This window comes from Triturus cristatus, chromosome 8 (assembly GCF_964204655.1).
Source record: "Triturus cristatus chromosome 8, aTriCri1.1, whole genome shotgun sequence".
Lineage (NCBI taxonomy): Eukaryota > Metazoa > Chordata > Amphibia > Caudata > Salamandridae > Triturus > Triturus cristatus.
Genome location: NC_140591.1, coordinates 1442307789 through 1442329606, shown reverse-complemented (window position 1 = coordinate 1442329606; position 21818 = coordinate 1442307789).

Sequence of the window (21818 nt, the reverse complement as noted above, 5' to 3'; positions counted from 1 at the left end):
CTGCGCGTCGGCCCCATCAGCTGGGTTTGAAGCTGCGGTGGGCGAGTCAGTAGAAAAGACTAGAGCGCGTCTAAAAATGGCGGTGTGAAATGTGCTTCCGGAAGTGAGTAATTCTAATGAGGCCATAACCGTCTACCCGTGCTCCCTCCACTCAATCAGCACTCTATAGCTGCGGTGGACTGGGGAGAGGTGATCAGCATGCGGCAAGTGAGTAGAGAATCAATTTGTTATGCCCCAGACGTTAAAAACACAATAGAACAACATACAACAAATTTAAGAAATTAGTTTAAAATTATGCAGGTTTATTCAAAATAAGGATTCCAAGAGATCCCCCAAGCGCAAGGGCCGTCAGCGTATCCTGCTTCCCGGCTCTACCTCTGCTTCTCTATATTACTGTTTGGATTATTGTTTGTGCTAATTCTTATTGTGTTTGCAAAACTGTGTTTGACAGAAGTATTTTATTTATTTGATCTTTATATTATACACAATGTTAACGAGAGTATATATTTTACAAAATGTACTTGAAAGAAGTAAAAGATTTACTGTAGTTGAATAATGTAATTTACAAACTGTAGATAGGTAAACAGATTGTTGCACTTGTTGTAATTATTTTCAATGCAGATTTGTCTTTTTTACAATCTCATTGATTGAATTTTTTCCCCCGCTGTTGTAAGATGATCTACATTGAAATCCCTCTGTATGGTGAAATTCAGTAGAATCTGAGAACAGCAAAAAAGGGAAACTGAATATGTTATGTAATTCTAAAATTATGTTGTGTTCTTAAAACTATAATATTATAACTCTGTTTCTTCTTTGTTTTACAGAAGATAATACTAAAGTTTGTAAAGACTTTAAATTCAGTTTACAACAACACTACTGTAAAATAGTTCGACTGAATTTTGTATCTTTTTTTAACAAAAATGTAAGATGAAATAATGTAATAAGCATGATGATATGAACTAATGTTTACAGTGCCTTATACTGCACTCATCTATTTTTTCAAACACTACCCATGCAGTCATCTATACAGTTAGGCACTGTTCCCATACTCCTCCAATCACCCATGCACTATCTATGCACTTCTGCAATCACATAGCCAGTACCCAGACACTACCAATGTAATCTTTCAGTCAGTCAGTCAAAAAGGCCTTTATTTGGTATTTCACAACCATAAAGCACACCATAAAATGATTTAAAAGCAATCAAATTAAAAACAATATTTCCAAGAGTGTAATTCATTATAACTTTTTTTACAATATTTATATGTTTTTGACCTTGTTCACTTATTTCGTGTCCGCTTTTTGGAGAACGTTGCCGATCAATGTGAAGAACTTTACCCCACAGCAGATTAAAATGTTTGATGAGCCCCCCCATCCAGCAAGTTACAACCTGCCTGCAGGTGCGGATGTTTAATTCATTTAAGATCACTTTTAAGAGCTTCCTTCTTTCGTCTTTTACTGTGGGGCAGACACACATCAGATGGCATATCGATTCTTTGTGGTACCCAAATAGGCAACAGTTTTCGTCTTGATGTTTGCCTTTCCAGGTTGGTAGCAAGTCCTTGGTGTCATGATCTCTTAGTCGGTACAGCATAAACCTCTTTTTTAGTTTAAGTCGAAAATTTGCTGCTAAATAGGCTTGCAGTTTGAGTTTTGTATATGAATGTATTACCGACCAGGCATGTCGACGTTTAACTAATCTTTTTTTATCTTCCAAAAAGAACAGTTTCCTTGCAGTGGCATTACACACTCTATTGAATGCTGTTCTTTCTACCTTGCCGTCCCAAACCTCTTGAATTTCTAGTTCTGCCAGGGCTGTTCTCAGGTATTCGCCCCATGTATTCGATGATTTCTGATCAAACTGTGCCTTTATTTCTGCCCAGCAGAAGTTGTTCAGGGATCTGGATTCCGAGGGTCGAAATTTCCAACACAATTTCACGAAGATAGATTGTCTTGGGTATTCCTTGTTCTGAAGACCGAATTCCAAGCATATCTGTGCTGGTGACGCGGCTTTAGGAAGATTCAAAACTGCTTTGTACAATTTTGTCTGCAGCTCATTTAGAATATCAATTTCCTGACCGTGCCATATTTCTAGGCCATATGCCAGTGTTGGGAGTAATTGCGTTGCCATTACTTTCAGGAGATGACTATAGAAAGGGCAGTGCAGTTTCTTTTCCAACTGTTTGTAAGCAAAAATTAGTGATTGGGCTTTTGCTTTTATTTCTATTTTCTGATCCGTGAAAGACATACATCGGCCCAGCTTGATGCCTAGGTATTTATATGAGCTGGTTTCCTCTATTTGTTTGCACTTTGTTTACCATTTATATTTACCAGGCCTGGAGCATGTTAGATGCACCACCTTTGTTTTCTTCTTGTTTAATTCCAGCCCTTGCCGGTCAATGTAATCTATCAGGTTATTGCTAACTTTTTGCAACACGATTGGAGTTTGGCTCATGACCACTATCTCAACCACATATTGCAGGATCTGTATTGACTCGTTTGCCAATTTGGGTGTGTTAGACCTGTCAGCCCTTTGGGTGATCCCTCCTCATCATTATTTATTTTGTCCCACTTTTGCCTCAAACCCTGTTAGTATTTTTCCTTTTTGGGAACCACCAGACTTTTTAGTGTTGATGCAGGGTCAGGGAGCCATTTTCCCTACCCCTGGAACTTCTGTCTGAGGGCCTGAAACACAAAATGGTGGCCACCCATTGTCACCTGTGACATCACTGGAACCTACTAGTACCTTCCAGAACATTCTAGAACCCTGTGACAGTGTGAGGCAGGTTTAGAATGTTGGGAATCCAGCTCAGAGTTGGCAGTTGGAGTTGGCAGTTGGCACCTGACTGGTGAAGGGAGAGCAGCACAACACTGAAGGAGGAAGGCGTGAGGCAGCAGGGGTGGAAACTTGTGCCTGGAGTGGGGTCCAGAAACCCACCCTTGATACTAGTCCCTACTGACTGAGCCCAGCCTAGAGCCCTGTGTGGGATAAAGTCAAGAAGAACCAACTCAAGGACCTGAACAGCCGGAACAGGCCTTGAAAGTAAAGAACAGCAAGTTCCTGACCTGTCTATTGGTATCTTCCTGGAGTCCGACGCCGAGAAGCCTAGAGACCTGGGGCCGGAGGTGAAGAAGCGGCGCTGACTGGAAAGCAGACGTCGTACCCGGAGCCGCCAGAGGTCGAGAGAGGGGGCGCCGACGGAGGTCGTGGAGACACCAGAGGTCGAGGAGGAAGTCACCTGAGGTCGAGTGTGCGGCGTCGACGGGGGAGTGAAGTCCGCCCTCCGGAGTCGCCGGAGACCGAGGTGAATCGTGCCGGAGGTCGGGAGTGGAGATCGCACTCCGGAGTCGCCGGAACCTGAGGAAAGGAGCACCGGAGGTCAGGAGTGGAGATCGCACTCCGGAGTCGCCGGAACCTGAAGGGAAGAGCACCGGAGGTCGGGAGTGGAGGTCGCACTCCGGAGACACCCGGAAGTAGGGAGATCGTGTCCCTGTGACGCCGGAGACCGACATCGAATCGAGGCTGCCCAGCGACATCGAGCCGAGGCCGCCCGCCGACATCGATCCGGAACCACCTCACGGCATCGACAGGAACTGACATCGAGCCGAGGCCGTCCGCCGACATCGATCCGGAACCGCCTCACGGCGTCGACAAGAACTGACATCGAGCCGAGGCCGGCTAGCGACATCGAACCGGAACCGCCTCACGGCGTCGACACGACTCCGGCGGAGTCGGAAGTTCATAAAGAGGGCAGTAAGTGGAATAGAGGGCGCCTAAGGCCCTGTGGAGCCCTAAGAGACCATCCTAGGGGCTAGAGATTTGTTAGGACCAGCCTGGGAGTGCCAGGGGTGGACTGAGACTGATACAGTGACCTGTGTGAGGGGTTGTGTAGTTTGGGAGAGCCAGATTCTTAGATTGCCCTTGATCTACCTCAGTTTTAGCCTCAGCCTTATCCAAGCTAGGTGAGACACCCTCAGGCCATCCACATAACCACAAGCTGTGATTGGGCCAAATCAACCCTTAGTACCTCACAAATGTGACCTGATTTGAAAGTGGTCTGATGGCTTATATTTATTGAGAGTATTGTATTCTTTGTATTTATCCTATTTATTGTCTCACAGTATTTATTCCCTCGCAGTATTTATTTGCCTATGTATTTTATGCACATCTATTTATTCATTGATTATTTATGATCTGAGCTTATTTATTTGACCTACCCTTTTTACAGAAGAAGCTTTGTGTACTGTAAGTGTGTTATTATTTATTTAACCTGCAACTAAGAGAAAACAAGATAAACACAGATATATTTTCATAAATTTTTACGGTGTAGTGTAGTTTTTGGAACGGATGCACGCATGGTTATTGTGAGGGTGTGACGTACGCTTAACACGGTGCCTGACCCCCGACTGCTCGAGCCAAGCTACCCCTTGTGCTGGGAAAAACCGGGTGACTGCTAACCCGGTTGCCCGGGGTTTTCTAACATAATTGGTGTTCAGCGGTGGGATAGAGCTGTGCTTGCGTCCACTCGACAATAACTGTGGGTAGTCCATAGGCCTACACCGGGAGTTTTCTCAAAGCGGACTTCCTAATTCTGAGTTTTGTTTTTTCCAAATTTACTCTGGTGGTGGGAGGAGGTATTACAAAAGGTACCCCCCTGCATAGCTTCTGTAAACACCTGTCTTCTATTCTGAGTGGGCAAAATGGAGTTTGTGTTGGAAGATGTGGAAACTTACACTGTGGCCCAACTCAGAGAGTTTTGTCAGCGAGAGGGGGTGTATTGTCCCCCAGGTGCCAAGAAGGCTGAACTCCAGACCAGCTTGAGGGCTTGGGGGGAGGCACGACGGGAAAGTAAGGCTGAGCAGGAGGACAGGGATGGAGAGCCTGATAGCGAGGGGGCTGGGTTGTACCAACCTGAGGTGGGGAACCTGTTAGCGGGGCCCAGAACACTTTCCAGGAAGGGCAGCACTGTCTCTAGCGGTGGCTTATCAGAAGTAGAATTAACTGACCGGAGGGAGAAAAGACAGCTCACATGGAAGTTGGCGGAGCTGGAGAAAGAGAAGGAGGAACGGAGGATGGCTCACGAGTTGAGGCTCAAGGAGATGGATCTCCAGATCCTACGAGTCGGGCACAAACTGTTCCTAATGGTGGCAGCAAAGACAAAGAAATCACCAGGGAACCCAAACCCTATCTGCCAAAAGACATAGTAGCTAGCTATAGTGCAGGGGATGATATTGCCAAGTGGCTAGCGGCCTATGAGGTCTCTTTAAGGGCCCATGGGGTGCCAGAGAAGTACTGTGGAGGGGGATTGTACAAATACATGCCTCCAGCTGGTAGGGATGCATTATTGGCCCTAGAGCAGGATGAGCAGACCCACTACCCCACCATGAAAGTGGCGCTCGTAAGAAAGTTTGGACTAACACCCGAGAAGTACAGACAGAAGTTCCGGGGTAGCCACAAACTGGGCACACAGAATTGGGTGGATTTCCTGGACTATGCAAAGAAGGCATTAGAGGGTTGGATTCAGGGCAGTGAGGTGAAGGACTACGAGGGGTTGTTTGATTTAATGTTGAAGGAACACCTGCTCGAAAAATGTTTCCCTGAACTGCGTCAACACCTGGTGGATAGCAAGCTGACCAATCCCCGGAAGCTTGCTGAGGAGGCGGACATTTGGGCTAGTACCCGGGTGTCCACAAGGGGGACTGGAGGGGATACTCAAAAGGCCGGACAGGGCGCCCCCCAGAAGAAAGAGGTAGGGGAAAAGAAAAAGGAGTTCTCTAAAGGCCCCCAAAATAACTTCCAAGGAAAGGGAACAGGATTCACCCCTAGGGCTAACCCACCCAGAAACCCTAATCCTGGCCAGAGTCAGCAGCCAAGGGTTGTCCATTGCTTCGAGTGCGGTGGCATCGGACACTATAAGGGAGATGCGAAGTGCCCGAAAAGACCACCCCCTCCCATTGGAGGAAAGGCCCCCGGAGTAGCTAGTGTAGTGCTCGGGGAGGAGATGCCCTTAACTAAGGGAAGGGAGTGGGCGGGTGTCACTTTAGTGTCCCTGGGAGAACGGGAGATGGTTCCTAAGATCCAGGTGCCCGCAAATACCACAAAGTATGGGCAGTGGGTCACCATCAACGGCCAAAGAGGGGAGGCTCTGAGAGACACAGGAGCCAGTATGACTATGGTACGTAGCCAACTGGTGTCTCCAGAGCAGGTAATTCCCGATGTACTCCACCCAGCCGCGATGGCTGACGGCAGAACCGGCCACTATCCGGTGGCCGAGGTTCCCTTTGAATGGGAGGGGGTTGCAGGTTCACTTCGAGTTGCCGTAAGCCCTGCCGTGCCGGTCGATTGTCTACTGGGGAATGACATGGAGCACAATGCTTGGAAGGAGGTGGAATACCGGACTCATGCTGAGATGCTGGGTACACCTGACTGGGCCTGTGTTAGCACAGGGTCCGCGACTACCCGGAGAGGGAGTTTGTTTCGACTGGAGCCTGGAACAAAGGCACAGCCGGCTGCCGACCAAGGGAAGAACCGAGGACAGGAGGAGCCTGCCTCGGCATCCGCGCCCCGTGTGACGGATAGGCCACCGGAGGTGGTGGACCAGGAGTCCGCGGTGGGGGATGTTACCAAACTGGAGGACCTACCCATCCCGGCCGAGTGGCACGTGGAGGGAGGGCCGACCAGAGAGGAATTCTGCAAGGGCCAGAGGGAGTGCCCTACCCTTGAGGGACTGAGGCGACAGGCCGAAGCCCAGGCAGCAGGGAACGTTGAGTACTACCTTTACTGGGAGGATGGCCTCCTCTACAGTGAACCCAAGGCACCCCTACATGGATCGTCACGAGCCTTAGTAGTCCCTCAACGTTACCGAGCCTTCCTACTGGAATTGGCTCACGAGATCCCCTTGGCAGGACACCTGGGGCAAGACAAGACTTTCGCCCGTCTTGTCCCACACTTTTATTGGCCTCAAATGAAAGTGTCGTCCGACACCTACTGCCGGACATGTGTGTCTTGCCAAGCCAGTGGGAAAACAGGGGTGAAGCTGAAAGCTCCCCTGGAACCACTTCCTGTCGTTAGCACCCCCTTTGAAAGGGTGGGCATCGACATTGTGGGTCCATTAGATCCGCCTACTACAGCTGGTCACAGGTTTATCCTGGTTCTGGTGGATCAAGCCACACGGTACCCAGAGGCTATACCTCTAAGGACCATTACAGCACCTGTTGTGGCTAGGGCCCTGATGGGAATCTTTACCCGAGTGGGTTTTCCCAAGGAAGTTGTGTCCGACAGGGGGACCAACTTCATGTCAGCATACATGCGGGCCATGTGGAAGGAGTGTGGAGTGACCTACCGGTTCACAACTCCTTACCACCCCCAGACCAATGTTCTGGTGGAGAGGTTTAACAAAACCTTGAAGGGCATGGTCAGAAGTCTGCCTGAAAGCCTGCGGAGGAAATGGGACGTCCTCCTACCCTGTCTATTGTTTTCCTACAGGGAAGTGCCACAGAAGGGAGTGGGCTTCAGCCCCTTCGAGCTTTTGTATGGGCACCCTGTGCGTGGACCTCTCAGCCTGGTGAGAGACGGATGGGAAAGAACTCCCAGAAAGCTTCCCCAGGACGTGGTGAGCTACATGCTGGCCTTCCGAAGCCAAATGGCTAAGTTGTGGAAGCAAGCTTCTGACAACTTGGAGGCCAGCCAAGCAGTAATGAAGGCGTGGTATGACCACAACGCTCACCCGGTGGAATTGGAGCCTGGCCAGAAGGTGTGGGTGATCGAACCAGGAGAGCTTAGCGCCCTCCAGGATCGCTGGTCAGGACCCTTTGAGGTATTGGAGAAGAAGGGTAAGGCTACCTACTTGGTGGATCTTAAGACCCCTCGTCAGCCCCTACGGGTGCTGCATGCCAACCGCCTCAAACCCCACCACGAGAGGCCCGAAGTCATTTTGATGATGGTGACTGACGGAGCAGAGGACGTGGAAAGCGAGCCTCTCCCCGATTTGTTTGCGTCTCAAGAGAAGGATGGGTCGGTGGAGGGAGTGATTCTCTCCCCATCTCTAACTCCTGAACAGCAGGAGGACTGCCGCCAGGTCCTGGGACAGTACTCTTCGTTGTTCTTCCTTGTTCCGGGTAGGACTCACCTGTGCGTCCATGATGTGGACACAGGAGACAGCCCACCTGTGAAGTCCAAGATCTACCGGATGTCAGACAAGGTGAAGGCCAGCATTCACAGTGAAGTCATTAAGATGCTGGAGCTAGGAGTGATCGAACCTTCCAGCAGCCCCTGGTCCAGTCCGGTGGTGCTAGTACCAAAAGCCGCACCACCGGGTGCCCAACCAGAACTGAGGTTCTGTGTGGACTACCGGGGACTGAACTCAGTAACCAAGACTGATGCTCATCCGATCCCAAGGGCGGATGAATTGATTGACCGGCTGGGAGCTGCCCAATATCTAAGTACCTTTGACCTTACTTCTGGGTACTGGCAGATCTCTCTGACTGACGGAGCTAGGGAAAGGTCAGCCTTCTCCCAAAGGCCACTACCAGTTCTGTGTAATGCCCTTTGGGCTCAAGAACGCACCTGCCACGTTTCAGCGTCTGGTGAACCAGATCCTCACTGGAATGGAGAGTTTCTCTGCTGCTTATCTGGATGACATAGCCGTCTTCAGTAACAGCTGGGAGGATCACTTGCGTCACCTGCAAGCTGTTCTCCAGGCCCTGAGACAAGCTGGTTTAACGATCAAGGCCACAAGTGCCAGATCGGGCAAGGGTCGGTAGTGTACCTTGGACACTTGGTGGGTAGCGGAGCGGTGCAACCCCTCCATGCGAAGATCGAGGCCATCATGGCCTGGGAACCCCCCAAGACTCAGACTGAGGTCCGAGCTTTTCTGGGCCTCACTGGATATTACCGCCGCTTCGTGAAGGGATACGGTACCATTGTGGCCCCCCTCACGGAGCTTACGTCCAAGAAACAACCTCGACGGGTAGTCTGGACGGAGGCTTGTCAGCAGGCCTTTGTAAAACTGAAGCAAGCCATGTGCGAGGCCCCGGTCCTACGGGCCCCAGACTTTTCCAAGGAGTTCATTGTCCAGAGGGATGCATCGGAACATGGCATTGGGGCAGTGTTATCGCAACTCAATGAAGAGGGTCTGGATCAACCCGTGGTCTTCCTATCCCGGAGACTACTTCCCAGGGAACAGAAGTGGAGTGCAATAGAGCGTGAAGCCTTTGCAGTGGTATGGGCTCTGAAGAAGCTGCGGCCATACCTGTTTGGCACGCACTTCCTAGTTCAGACCGACCACAGACCCCTTCGTTGGCTGATGCAGATGAAGGGGGAGAATCCCAAGTTGCTAAGGTGGTCTATCTCCCTACAGGGAATGGACTTTCAGGTGGAACATCGGCCTGGAGTGGACCACGCCACTGCAGACGGTCTCTCAAGGTATTTCCGCCTTAGTGATGAGAACTCCCAAGGGGTTGGGTAGCTCTCCCCACTTTCAGCTGGGGGGGACGCGTGTTAGACCTGTCAGCCCTTTGGGTGGTCCTTCCTCATCATTATTTATTTTGTCCCACTTTTGCCTCAAACCCTGTTAGTATTTTTCCTTTTTAGGAACCACCAGACTTTTTAGTGTTGATGCAGGGTCAGGGAGCCATTTTCCCTACCCCTGGAACTTCTGTCTGAGGGCCCGAAACACAAAATGGTGGCCACCCATTGTCACCTGTGACATCACTGGAACCTACTAGTACCTTCCAGAACATTCTAGAACCCTGTGACAGTGTGAGGCAGGTTTAGAATGTTGGGAAGCCAGCTCAGAGTTGGCAGTTGGAGTTGGCAGTTGGCACCTGACTGGTGAAGGGAGAGCAGCACAACACTGAAGGAGGAAGGAGTGAGGCAGCAGGGGTGGAAACTTGTGCCTGGAGTGGGGTCCAGAAACCCACCCTTGATACTAGTCCCTACTGACTGAGCCCAGCCTAGAGCCCTGTGTGGGATAAAGTCAAGAAGAACCAACTCAAGGACCTGAACAGCCGGAACAGGCCTTGAAAGTAAAGAACAGCAAGTTCCTGACCTGTCTATTGGTATCTTCCTGGAGTCCGACGCCGAGAAGCCTAGAGACCTGGGGCCGGAGGTGAAGAAGCGGCGCTGACTGGAAAGCAGACGTCGTACCCGGAGCCGCCAGAGGTTGAGAGAGGGCGCCGACGGAGGTCGTGGAGACACCAGAGGTCGAGGAGGAAGTCACCTGAGGTCGAGTGTGCGGCGTCGACGGGGGAGTGAAGTCCGCCCTCCGGAGTCGCCGGAGACCGAGGTGAATCGTGCCGGAGGTCGGGAGTGGAGATCGCACTCCGGGGTCGCCGGAACCTGAGGAAAGGAGCACCGGAGGTCGGGAGTGGAGATCGCACTCCGGAGTCGCCGGAACCTGAAGGGAAGAGCACCGGAGGTCGGGAGTGGAGGTCGCACTCCGGAGACACCCGGAAGTAGGGAGATCGTGTCCCTGTGACGTCGGAGACCGACATCGAATCGAGGCTGCCCAGCAACATCGAGCCGAGGCCGCCCGCCGACATCGATCCGGAACCACCTCACGGCGTCGACAGGAACTGACATCGAGCCGAGGCCGTCCGCCGACATCGATCCGGAACCGCCTCACGGCGTCGACAAGAACTGACATCGAGCCGAGGCCGGCTAGCGACATCGAACCGGAACCGCCTCACGGCGTCGACACGACTCCGGCAGAGTCAGAAGTTCATAAAGAGGGCAGTAAGTGGAATAGAGGGCGCTTAAGGCCCTGTGGAGCCCTAAGAGACCATCCTAGGGGCTAGAGAGGTGTTAGGACCAGCCTGGGAGTGCCAGGGGTGGACTGAGACTGATACAGTGACCTGTGTGAGGGGTTGTGTAGTTTGGGAGAGCCAGATTCCTAGATTGCCCTTGATCTACCTCAGTTTTAGCCTCAGCCTTATCCAAGCTAGGTGAGACACCCTCAGGCCATCCACATAACCACAAGCTGTGATTGGGCCAAATCAACCCTTAGTACCTCACAAATGTGACCTGATTTGAAAGTGGTCTGATGGCTTATATTTATTGAGAGTATTGTATTCTTTGTATTTATCCTATTTATTGTCTCACAGTATTTATTCCCTCGCAGTATTTATTTGCCTATGTATTTTATGCACATCTATTTATTCATTGATTATTTATGATCTGAGCTTATTTATTTGACCTACCCTTTTTACAGAAGAAGCTTTGTGTACTGTAAGTGTGTTATTATTTATTTAACCTGCAACTAAGAGAAAACAAGATAAACACAGATATATTTTCATAAATTTTTACGGTGTAGTGTCGTTTTTGGAACGGATGCACACATGGTTATTGTGAGGGTGTGACGTACGCTTAACACGGTGCCTGACCCCCGACCGCTCGAGCCAAGCTACCCCTTGTGCTGGGAAAAACCGGGTGACTGCTAACCCGGTTGCCCGGGGTTTTCTAACAGGGTGGGTGGCCAATTGTTTTTGACAGGTGGATATTTAGATCGGCGAGATACAGATTAAATAGGCTCGGTGACAAGACGCAGCCCTGTTTCAGTCCGTTATTTGTGTTTATCTTAGATGATGCTCTGCTGTCGTCTCCGGGCTTCACCCTAGCCCAGGTTACACTATATAGTGCTAATATGGTGTCAATTAGTTTTTTGGGTAATCCCCATGCTTTCAATTTTACCCAGAGGCGATCTCGTGGCACTCTGTCAAAGGCTGATTTTAGGTCGATGTAACCTACAAATAGTCCGGATTTTTTGTTTATGGCTTTTTTTGTTAGGTTGGTCAGAGCTGCCAGGTTTGTGATAGTGCCCATTCCATGCCTAAAACCTGTTGATATTTCGGGATTATACTCTTTTCCTCCATCCATCCCTATAGTTGTTGTAAAATGCATGATGTGAAAAGGTTTGCCTCAAAGTCAATCAGGGTAATGAGCCTGTAATTTCCACGCTCAGTACGAGTTCTGTTTTTATAGATTGGATGAAATAGGTTCCCTCTCCAAGAGTTTGGGGTCTTATTTTCGCGATATAGATGGTTAAAAAGCGGTGTAAGTTATATGGCCCAAAATTCAGGTTCTTGCTTAAAAAGTGCATTTGGGAGACTGTTTGGTCCTGCTGCACCTTCAGATTTCAATTGTTTTAGTACTTTTTTTAGTTGTTTAGTTTTAATTAGGGTATTTGAGTCGTGGGTATTGAATTTCAGTAGGTATCCTTCCAATTGTGCGTTTTTCTGTTTGAGGGGGCTGATGGAAATTCCAATTTGCTTTTCCTCCTCCAGTATTTTCAAGCCAATTTCTGCCCACGTATGTTTGTCATTTTGTGTGTTATTGTACAATTTGTGGATATGTTGTGTCCATGCTGCCTCGCTTATTCCTTCGTTTTGGTGCATTCCTATTCCTTTTGTTAGATTGTTTATTATTCCCCCAAATTCACTGCTATTTGGCAATTTACTTGCCCAGAGTAATTGCAGCCAGAGATTTTTAATATGCACCTTTTTTGCCTCCCTACACTTATCCTTGTATTCCTTTCTCATTTCTGTGATCTTATTGTTATCCTTAGCTATTCCCGTTCTTGCTGCTACGGCCTTGGTTCTCACCTCCTTTGCAATTTTCCTTTTCAGGTCACGCAGCTGTATATTGTACCATGGTTCGTTTCTTGCAATAGGGGTCATTTGCCATGCTGGAATTGCTGGAAATCTATTTAGCAAGGTCATTCCTAGATTCTCCCAATCTTGTTCTAGTAAGGGGGCACTCAGTGGCCCAGTGTTATCTATATGTTTGTGCGCGGTGTCCTTAATTTGTTTGATTTTTTTTCCTCGCCACTTTAATCTCCTTTGATTGTGTATTTCTGGCATTTTGGCTATGGCTGTTGTGTTACTTTTCTGTCACAGGTTTACATGTAATGCCAAATCTTGCGGGAGGTGGTCGCTCTCCGGACGTGTATTTATATAAAAGGAGTCATCTAAGTGCAAAAGTTCCTTACTGACAATAGTATAATCTATGGTGGATTGTTTCTTTCCACTCAAAAATGGGATGCCAGCTGGTTGATCCCCCTTTGTATTTCCGTTCAGAATGGTTAAGCCTAGAGTTTCCAGTTCTCGTTTTAGGTTGTTAGCTTTGATCTCAGTTTGGCGCTTTCTCTTATTTGGATTATCCCTTATTAAGTTGCTATTGAAATCACCTGAGATTATCATATGGTAGTTTTGATGTGTGGCTTGCAGTGCCTTTATCAGGTTTATCAGGCATTATAATCTTTCCTTTTTCTTCTTTTTATCGGGATGGATATATATATTTAAAATCAATAACTGCCAGTGCTTTATATGTGTGGGTCTTTTGCACTCCAATTTCAAGGCGTGCAACCAATTTTCTCCCGTGTCCAGTTCTTCTGATTTCCAGTCCAGTTTTACTGTAACATATATTGACAGCCCCCACCTTGGATGCCCATAGTTTGACGTTTTTTCTGCCGAGAAGTGATGTTCTTCGTAGCCAATCTGGTCTTGACCCATTTCTCTGAAACCATGGGTATTCCATGAACAGATTCTTATTGCATCTTCCTTTTGTAAGATTGATTGTACCTCTATGAACTGTTCCCTTCGAAAACTTTTGCTTTCATCAGGGTCGTTGTTGGCTCAAGAATTGGGGAACCCATGACCAGTCTTGATTTTCTTCTGTCTGTTGTTTTGGTCGGTGGGGGCTTGGGCTGAGTTTGTTCAAACTTTTTACCTGCTTTAGTTGTGCTTTTGGAGTGGTACTTCTAGCCCCCCTCAAAAAAGATATTGGTCTTGTGTTATTTCCTGTTGTTTGATGCGCCTCTTTTTATGTAATAATGGGTACGGATATTTGGGGCGTTTCAAATATGTTAATGATATGCCCCTTGCTTCAAAGACCGCTCTTGTTGAATATATCAGGGCCGCTATTTCGTTTGAAGACCAAGTTGTATGGGTTGCCTCTGTGTCTGTTCTTTTTTCCATTTGCAGAAATTCTATGGCCAGGAGATCTGCTTATGTGATATTCCTTAATTTTGGGATCTCTTTGAACAGCCTCATTAAGTTTCCCCTATTTAGGATATCCAGTATGCCCTTAGTTGGGTATTCTGCCACAAAGATGAGTTTTTGGCAAGGCTCTGCTGGGTCACTTTGTCGCTTTTGGTTTTGGTTTGGAATCATTTTTTCCGTTAAGGATTCACAGACCATATTTCCATTTTGGCCTATGTTGTCTTCAAAGGCCCTTTCCTGTGAGAATGTATTTGATTTTCCCTCGCTAATTATTTGACTTTCTGTTTTTACTGTTTTTTGGCTTGTACCTATCCGTGCAACTTCTTGCGTGGTATGCGTTTCAATTGGTAGTTTACAGACCGACCCTGTTTTTCAAGGATTATTTTTATTTGGTTGTTGTGGCTTTTGTCTGTTTTTGTTTGATTTCCCGGCATTTTTGCTATTGGTGTTGATACCCTGATTTCCTGGTTTGTTGTCTGAACATCTTGTGTTCTTATATGCAAACTTGTGGCTACTTGCTCTATGTTGTTTGTTTCTAGTATTGGAAATAAGAGTTGTGAATCCATTACATTTCTATTTTCTCCCACTTGTTTTGTGGTTACAGTTTTGGGTCCTAACCTCGTTTGTTGGTTTTATTCCCTCACTTGGGTGACTCAGTGTATTCCTGTTTTCTTGTTCGGATAACATAGATTTACTTTGAGGGGTTTTATTGGGGCTGGTCTTGCAAATTTGACCCTGGGTTGCACGAGTTTGCTTTTGATGTGTTCTTGCTGTGGTTTTTAGTGTTGTGTTTTGACTGTTGAATAAATATTGAATAAATATTGGGTAGATTTGTCTTTTATCCTGGGCTGCTTGTTTGCTAGCATTGTGCCTGGCTTTCCGAGCTCGTTTGCGTTGTCTTTTTGTTTGAACATTGGTAAAGTGTATAGACATTGATTTGTGGACGTTTTGCTTGTTTCCTGTCACATCTATTTCATCGACTTCCTTATTTTTTATGCTACCATCATGCAAGGGGTTGCATGCCTTCCTTGCTGGTTCTACTGTACCTTGTTTGTCGTCCTTTTGTTCTGTTACGGTCATGCGGTCCATGTTTGCAGGTGGTTGGACGACACATAAGATTTCTGTCAGTATTTCAGGCAGAGATGCCAGTTTGTCTATTTTCTGACCAAATCCACAATTTAGATTTACCAATTGACTTTTGGCATCAACGTCTTTTTTATTTCCTTTTGTAATTTGAGCTGTAATTGTGTCTAGTTTTGTATTTATTCCTGCGACCCCCCCCCCCCTTCCTTCCCGACTTTCCATTTCGGAGGCGAGCTGACTACTGAGATTTTTCCTTGCTTGTTAGTGTGAATATCCTCTTCGGTTTGTGTGTTTAGTTCCAAGGCTTAGATAAGGTCAGTGTCATTTGATATGGAGAAAGAACTGATCCATTCATCTATTTGTATTATATCTTGGATATCAGTTTTACTTGTGCCTCCTTTTTTGTATTGATTCTTTCCGCTTCACCCTTCCTTATTTAAATCTGACGAGGTCATGGGCAGGTGAACCTGTGCTGTTGTTTTTATCAACCCCCATTTAATAGATTCTTCTTCATGATCAGCTACCTCTACGTTTATTTCCTGGCCGGGTTCTCTGTTTTGAGGGGTGTTTTCACTTAATTGGGGTGGTTCTACTTGCGATTTTGAGGATAGGGGGCTTGCTTCTCCTGATTTTTTGGGGATTATGGCTTTTTGGGGGATTATGGAACTTTGCAAGCCGGAAGCCTCGTCTGGGGAGGCGTAAATTGTGTCCATTGGATCCTTTAGAAAGTAAAATTTCTGTTTTCTGTTTCTCCCCCCGAATTTGAAAAGGGCTGGTTCTGGTGTTGGAGCTAAGACCAGCCTCTCTTTTTGCAAAGTGTATTTCTCTTTCTTTTTCTTTTTGTTTGAAATAAGAGTTAAGTCTTTTGTGAATGCTCACTTCCTGGATTTGCTCGGAGGTGCCTGATGGATTTTTCCTGATCTCATACTCCTTGCTACATGGCTTAACCCTCTGATTAGCCACTCACTGGACCTTCTTTGTGTCTGGGCTCTTTGCAAAAACTCTGCAGGGATAGGGTTGAAGGGACACTTGGCGTGTTTTAACTACCCACTTTTTCCTTTTCCTTAGATGCTTAGTATGTCGCGTAGATTTGCCTCTGTGTGATTTTGGCGAATTTCTGTTCATGTTTCCTCATGAAACAACTAATTTTTGTGAGCGAGTTCTTAATGAATAACTCACACGGCAGCGCCCCGTCTATCAAGCTACCTCTGCCCTGTTTTGCCTTGGTAGGTTTGATGCGGAGGGCAGTTGTACTGTACCGATGGTCTCAGATGTTTTGCTATTGTAGCAAACAGCCACTTTTGCTATTGTGGCTAACAATCATTTTTGCCGCGCTACAGTGGCACAATTCCACCTAGATGGGTGCGAGGAGTGCGGGGGGGCAGGAGAATCGGGGAGTGTCTCGCTAAGACTCGCTATCTTTACCTGCACATCCCGGTGACCTGGCCCTGGCACCTCTCGCTACTCCACTCCACTACTTCTGGTCAGAACAGTGTCTGCCTTGGTGTAGGAAGTTTATCAAAAAAGGAGGGGTTTGGCCCAAAGGATTAGAGGGTAGGTAGGGCCAGTTATACTACATAAGAAAAAAATTACCTATACCTCTAGTGACTTCAACACTTATTCATATGAAGTAAGATAAACGAAAATTAATACGTTTACCTAAGCAGTAATTTCTGCCTTTTATTTATTTTTTAATTAATATCTTTGATCACAAAAAGAACACATAATGAACTACACAAAATACCACATTAGTACTTACACAATGAAAATGAACAACGTGAAAAATGTGTTTTGACATACAATTACAAATAAACTCATAATAATCAAACATTGAAGCAACCAAATGAAATGTCACAAAGAACAATCATTATATACACAATCCGAAATACAAAGTTGTCATACAAATTGATGAACTAGACAACTAACACCCTTATATTTGGAATAAATCAAATCCTCTGAAATATCAGGGACACAAGGGGGTATATTTGCAATATTTAACCAAGGAGTTGAGTTCCTTCGTCTGCTGACGCGTTTCGAGTGCCGGTTAAATCAATTGCTGCACTCTCATCAGGGCTGGATTAGTCTTTCTCACGAACAGACTGATTGTGACAAAAAGGGGGGGGGGGTTGGGGAAAAAAACGGAGTTGAAGTTTTTATTAAAAAAGGCGCTTCCCAAAGCCCTAATTCTTTCTCTATCTGCACAAGTTGGTGGTCACATACCTGCATTATGCCGATTAAATGTAACCATCAGCAATATGTAACAAGCAGTGGTTGCCAATCTGCAATAAAATACATAATGAATAATTTAGCTCATGGGGTGTAATTCTTTTGTCTGATAGCTATGTCTGGGGACAAGGAGGGAAAAAAAAGGTTACCTGGTTTTCAATATTGCGTGGCCAAGACGATTTATAAACAGTAGACAGCAATTGCAGATCTTTACTTTTGCAAGAGAAATAATACATGCAGTTTCGCGGTGTCTGTTTAAATGAGTTTAAAACATGACAACTGAGCACAAATTATTTACTCACTCAGGGAGAGGGGCCCAAAGGCGTGGCCCCACAGAGGAAGTGTTGTAACAAATGACGGTCCTTCACTCTCTTTAAAAATAGTTCGTGGCTGCAGGGGCAAAAAAATGTAAGGGTTTGTAAAAATCGTTTTTGGCTGAAAGCACTTGGATTCAAGTGCAAACTATGTTTTGCTCACCTAATAAAGCTTCAGGCTCGAGGTTTCAAGTGGGGATTTGTCTCCATTATTGCTAGCAGCTCTCCGAGCTGATTGACACAACCGACCAGTGATATTGAAAAGTTTTACTTTGGGCAATGAATTGAGACACATGACTTCAATAAACTACATCTCCCAGAAGTCATTGCAAATGCAATTAGATCATCCCCTCCTGTGATTGGTCAGAAACGCATCATGTGACACTAATGCACCATCACATGATGTGTCAATCAGCTCGGCGAGCTGCTAGCAATAATGGAGACAAATCCCCACTTGAAACCTCAAGCTTGAAGCTTTATTTGGTGAGCAAAACATAGTTTGCACTTGAATCCAAGTGCTTTCAGCCAAAAACGATTTTTACAAACCCTTACATTTTTTTGCCCCTGCAGCCACGAACTATGTTTAAAGAGAGTGAAGGACCGTCATTTGTTACAACACTTCCTCTGTGGGGCCACGCCTTTGGGCCCCTCTCCCTGAGCGAGTAAATAATTTGTGCTCAGTTGTCACGTTTTAAACTCATTTAAACAGACACCGCGAAACTGCATGTATTATTTCTCTTGCAGAACTAAAGATCAGCAATTGCTGTCTACTGCTTATAAATCGTCTTGGCCACGCAATATTGAAAACCTGGTAACCTTTTTTTTCCCTCCTTGTCCCCAGACATAGCTATCAGACAAAAGAATTACACCCCATGAGCTAAATTATTCATAATGTATTTTATTGCAGATTGGCAACCACTGCTTGTTACATACTGCTGATGGTTACATTTAATCGGCATAATGCAGGTATGTGACCACCAACTTGTGCAGATAGAGAAAGAATTAGGGCTTTGGGAAGCGCCTTTTTTAATAAAAACTTCAACTCTGTTTTTCCCCAACCTCCCCCCCCCCTTTTTGTCACAATCAGTCTGTTCGTGAGAAAGACTTATCCAGCCCTGATGAGAGTGCAGCAATTGATTTAACCGGCACTCGAAATGCGTCGGCAGATAAAGGACCTCAACTCCTTGGTTAAATATTGCAAATATACCCCCTTGTGTCCCTGATATTTCAGAGGATTTGATTTATTCCAAATATAAAGGTGTTAGTTGTCTAATTATTCAATTTGTATGACAACTTTGTATTTCGGATTGTGTATATAATGATTGTTCTTTGTGACATTTCAGTTGGTTGCTTCAATGTTTGATTATTATGAGTTTATTTGTAATTGTATGTCAAAACACATTTTCCCCGTTGTTCATTTTCATTGTGTAAGTACTAATGTGGTATTTTGTGTAGTTCATTATGTGTTCTTTTTGTGATCAAAGATATTAATTAAAAAATAAATAAAAGGCAGCAATTACTGCTTAGGTAAACGTATTAATTTTCGTTTATCTTACTTCATATGAATAAGTGTGAAGTCACTAGAGGTGTTGGTGTAGGAAGTGTCAGCCTCGGCTCGATGTGAAGAAATGTGTGTTGTGAGATCCGGGAAGTGTGAGAGCGGGAGAGTGAGCCGCCGCTCGGTTCAGCTTGACTCGGCTCAACCCCAGCTCTCTAGTTACCGGCTCCACTCACTCGAGGAAGAGTGGGTGAGAAAAAGTGAGAGCCGGGGGAGCGGGGTAGCAGGGAGCGGGAAATTGGGCCGCCACACCAGCTCGCTCAACTCAACTCAACCCCAGCTAAACCTCAGCTCCGGCTCTGATCATAGCTGATCACAGCTCTAATCACCGGCTTCAGTCACAGCTTCACTCCGGCTTCACTCCACTCCACTCGCTTGGACTGCAAACCGGGGGCAAGCTCGGAGTGCTCTCCTCCTTCTCACAGGTACATTTCCTCCTCACAAATGTGTCTCCAACCTGTCAAAAAATGTACTCTTTTAATCATCAAGGCACTATCTGTACACTCATGCAATCAGCTAGACAGTACTGATAGAATCTTCCAATCACCCAGGTATTACTTATATACTTCTCCAATCCTGTACACATTACCCCTACACTCATACAATTACCCAGGCATTACCTATGCATTCCTCTAATCCTCAGACATAACACTTGTATTCTTTCAATCACTGAGGCAGTACCCATGCACTCTTACAATCAAGCAGACATTACTCCTGCACTCATGGAGTCACCCAGACACTACGTATGCACTCATCTAATGCATTCACCCAGGCAGTACCCATGCACTATTCCAATTACCCAAGCACTACCCATGCACTTATGGAATCATCCCAGGCATTATCCAAGTACTCCTACAATCACTTAGACAGTACCCATGCACTCCTTCAATCACCCAGACATTACCCCTGCACTCATGAAGTCACACAGGTACTACCAATACACTTCTTCAATCACTCAAGCAGTACACATACACTCCTCCAATTACCCAGGCACTGCCCATGCAGTGTTGCAATCACCCAGGCATTACCCATGTACTTCTTCAATCACTCAGGCATTACCCATGCACTCCTTCAATCACTGAGGCAGTATCCATGCACTCCTCCAATTGAGGAAATATGAATTTTTATGGTCAATTGTGTCCCCTATCTTAGACCCCAACGGCTCCATGTACATGCTACAAGTACATGTATGTTCCCTCCAGTTCCAGCTATGAAGACGCAAATACATGTGCGTCCAACGTTAACATGTCCTCTTTCGTATCTGCCATGAATGGGCCGGATATTCCATTCCTAAGTATGATTGGCCACCGACTTTATATGGTACACTTTTTCACGTTTTACAGTTCAGGCGAGTAGGCCCTGAATTCTGCCATCAAGCCTTTTCCTGCTTCTGCCTCTGAAATGCTCCAGCCTGGACCTGCATCTGTATCCATGAACTTTGTCTTACTCCCTGCGTGGCTAACGGTGCCTGACGCGGCCTGTTGCCTGCCAAAAAACTGTATTCAGCCTTCAAGTTATCTGCTCCGTTCCTCATCCAATGCATTCCTGTCTAAATAGCTTAGGTAAACATCCCTCTAGCTGCAGAGCAAAGGGCCCGGCCTTACTGTCTCCGTGCAAGTAATTCATAGCCCCTGTTACCATGGAAGATTCCTGCCCCCTCGCATCTCATGTAGACACCTAGACGCTTGTACACGCACTAACAGTCAGTATAGAATAGGATTTGTCCGCGAAGACCTTTTCTTCCAGATAATATAGTTCCTTAAACACAAGATATTAGATATGATTTAGGACTAGGTTGTCCTGACACCCCAGACTTCTGTCTCCACATGTAGGGCTAAATGTCAAGTTCCCTTCACCCTCTAGTTGCACGTCAATCACACGTCATGCGGCTGCGCGCGCATCTCTGCCAAATATTTCTGCTGGCACTGCAGGATTCTCTTATGGATCCACCCACTTGTGACATCATTTTAAATGACGTTTCTAGTATACGCCTATTTATACGCCTATTTTCATTACGTATGTGTATTCTTATCTTTATTATCAGCTGTTACGCCTCCTGCATCTGTCTTAATGCAATACTTTTCATATATATATTGTTACTTGTCAATAATGTATTGCTATCCCTTCCTGAACCTTCGTGGTGATGGAATATGATTGCATGGTTCGAACCATAATTCCTTTGTAAGGAATAAAGTCCTTTTCAGAACCTCTAATACCACGGATTCTGCCTCTTATTTTGACTGAGTTATTCCTACTAGACTTTACCGCATAAAAAATAGTACAGGTAATTTAAATATTTACCACATAAATTGGCGCCCGAATAGGGACACTTTCTCATCTCACGCGCCGGAGGTGCGTTGCAGGCCCGGTCCCCTGCCACAGCTGAACGGACAAAAACGCGTACCCGCAGGATTTCCTGTATCTCCCTCCAGCCAAGCGGGGGTGACTGAGGCTGCGATCAACACCCAGACGAGGCGGTGAGAAGTGCGAAGTATCCCGACCAGAGCCTAGCTGAGAGAGCAAGATCCGAGGTATACAGAGGCCCACCAGGTTCCGAAGTTCCGAGTCCAGTCGAGTCCAGTCCGGTTCAGTTCAGTTCAGTTCCGAGGCCTTCCGTTCCGTGCTACCCGGTGAGTACCG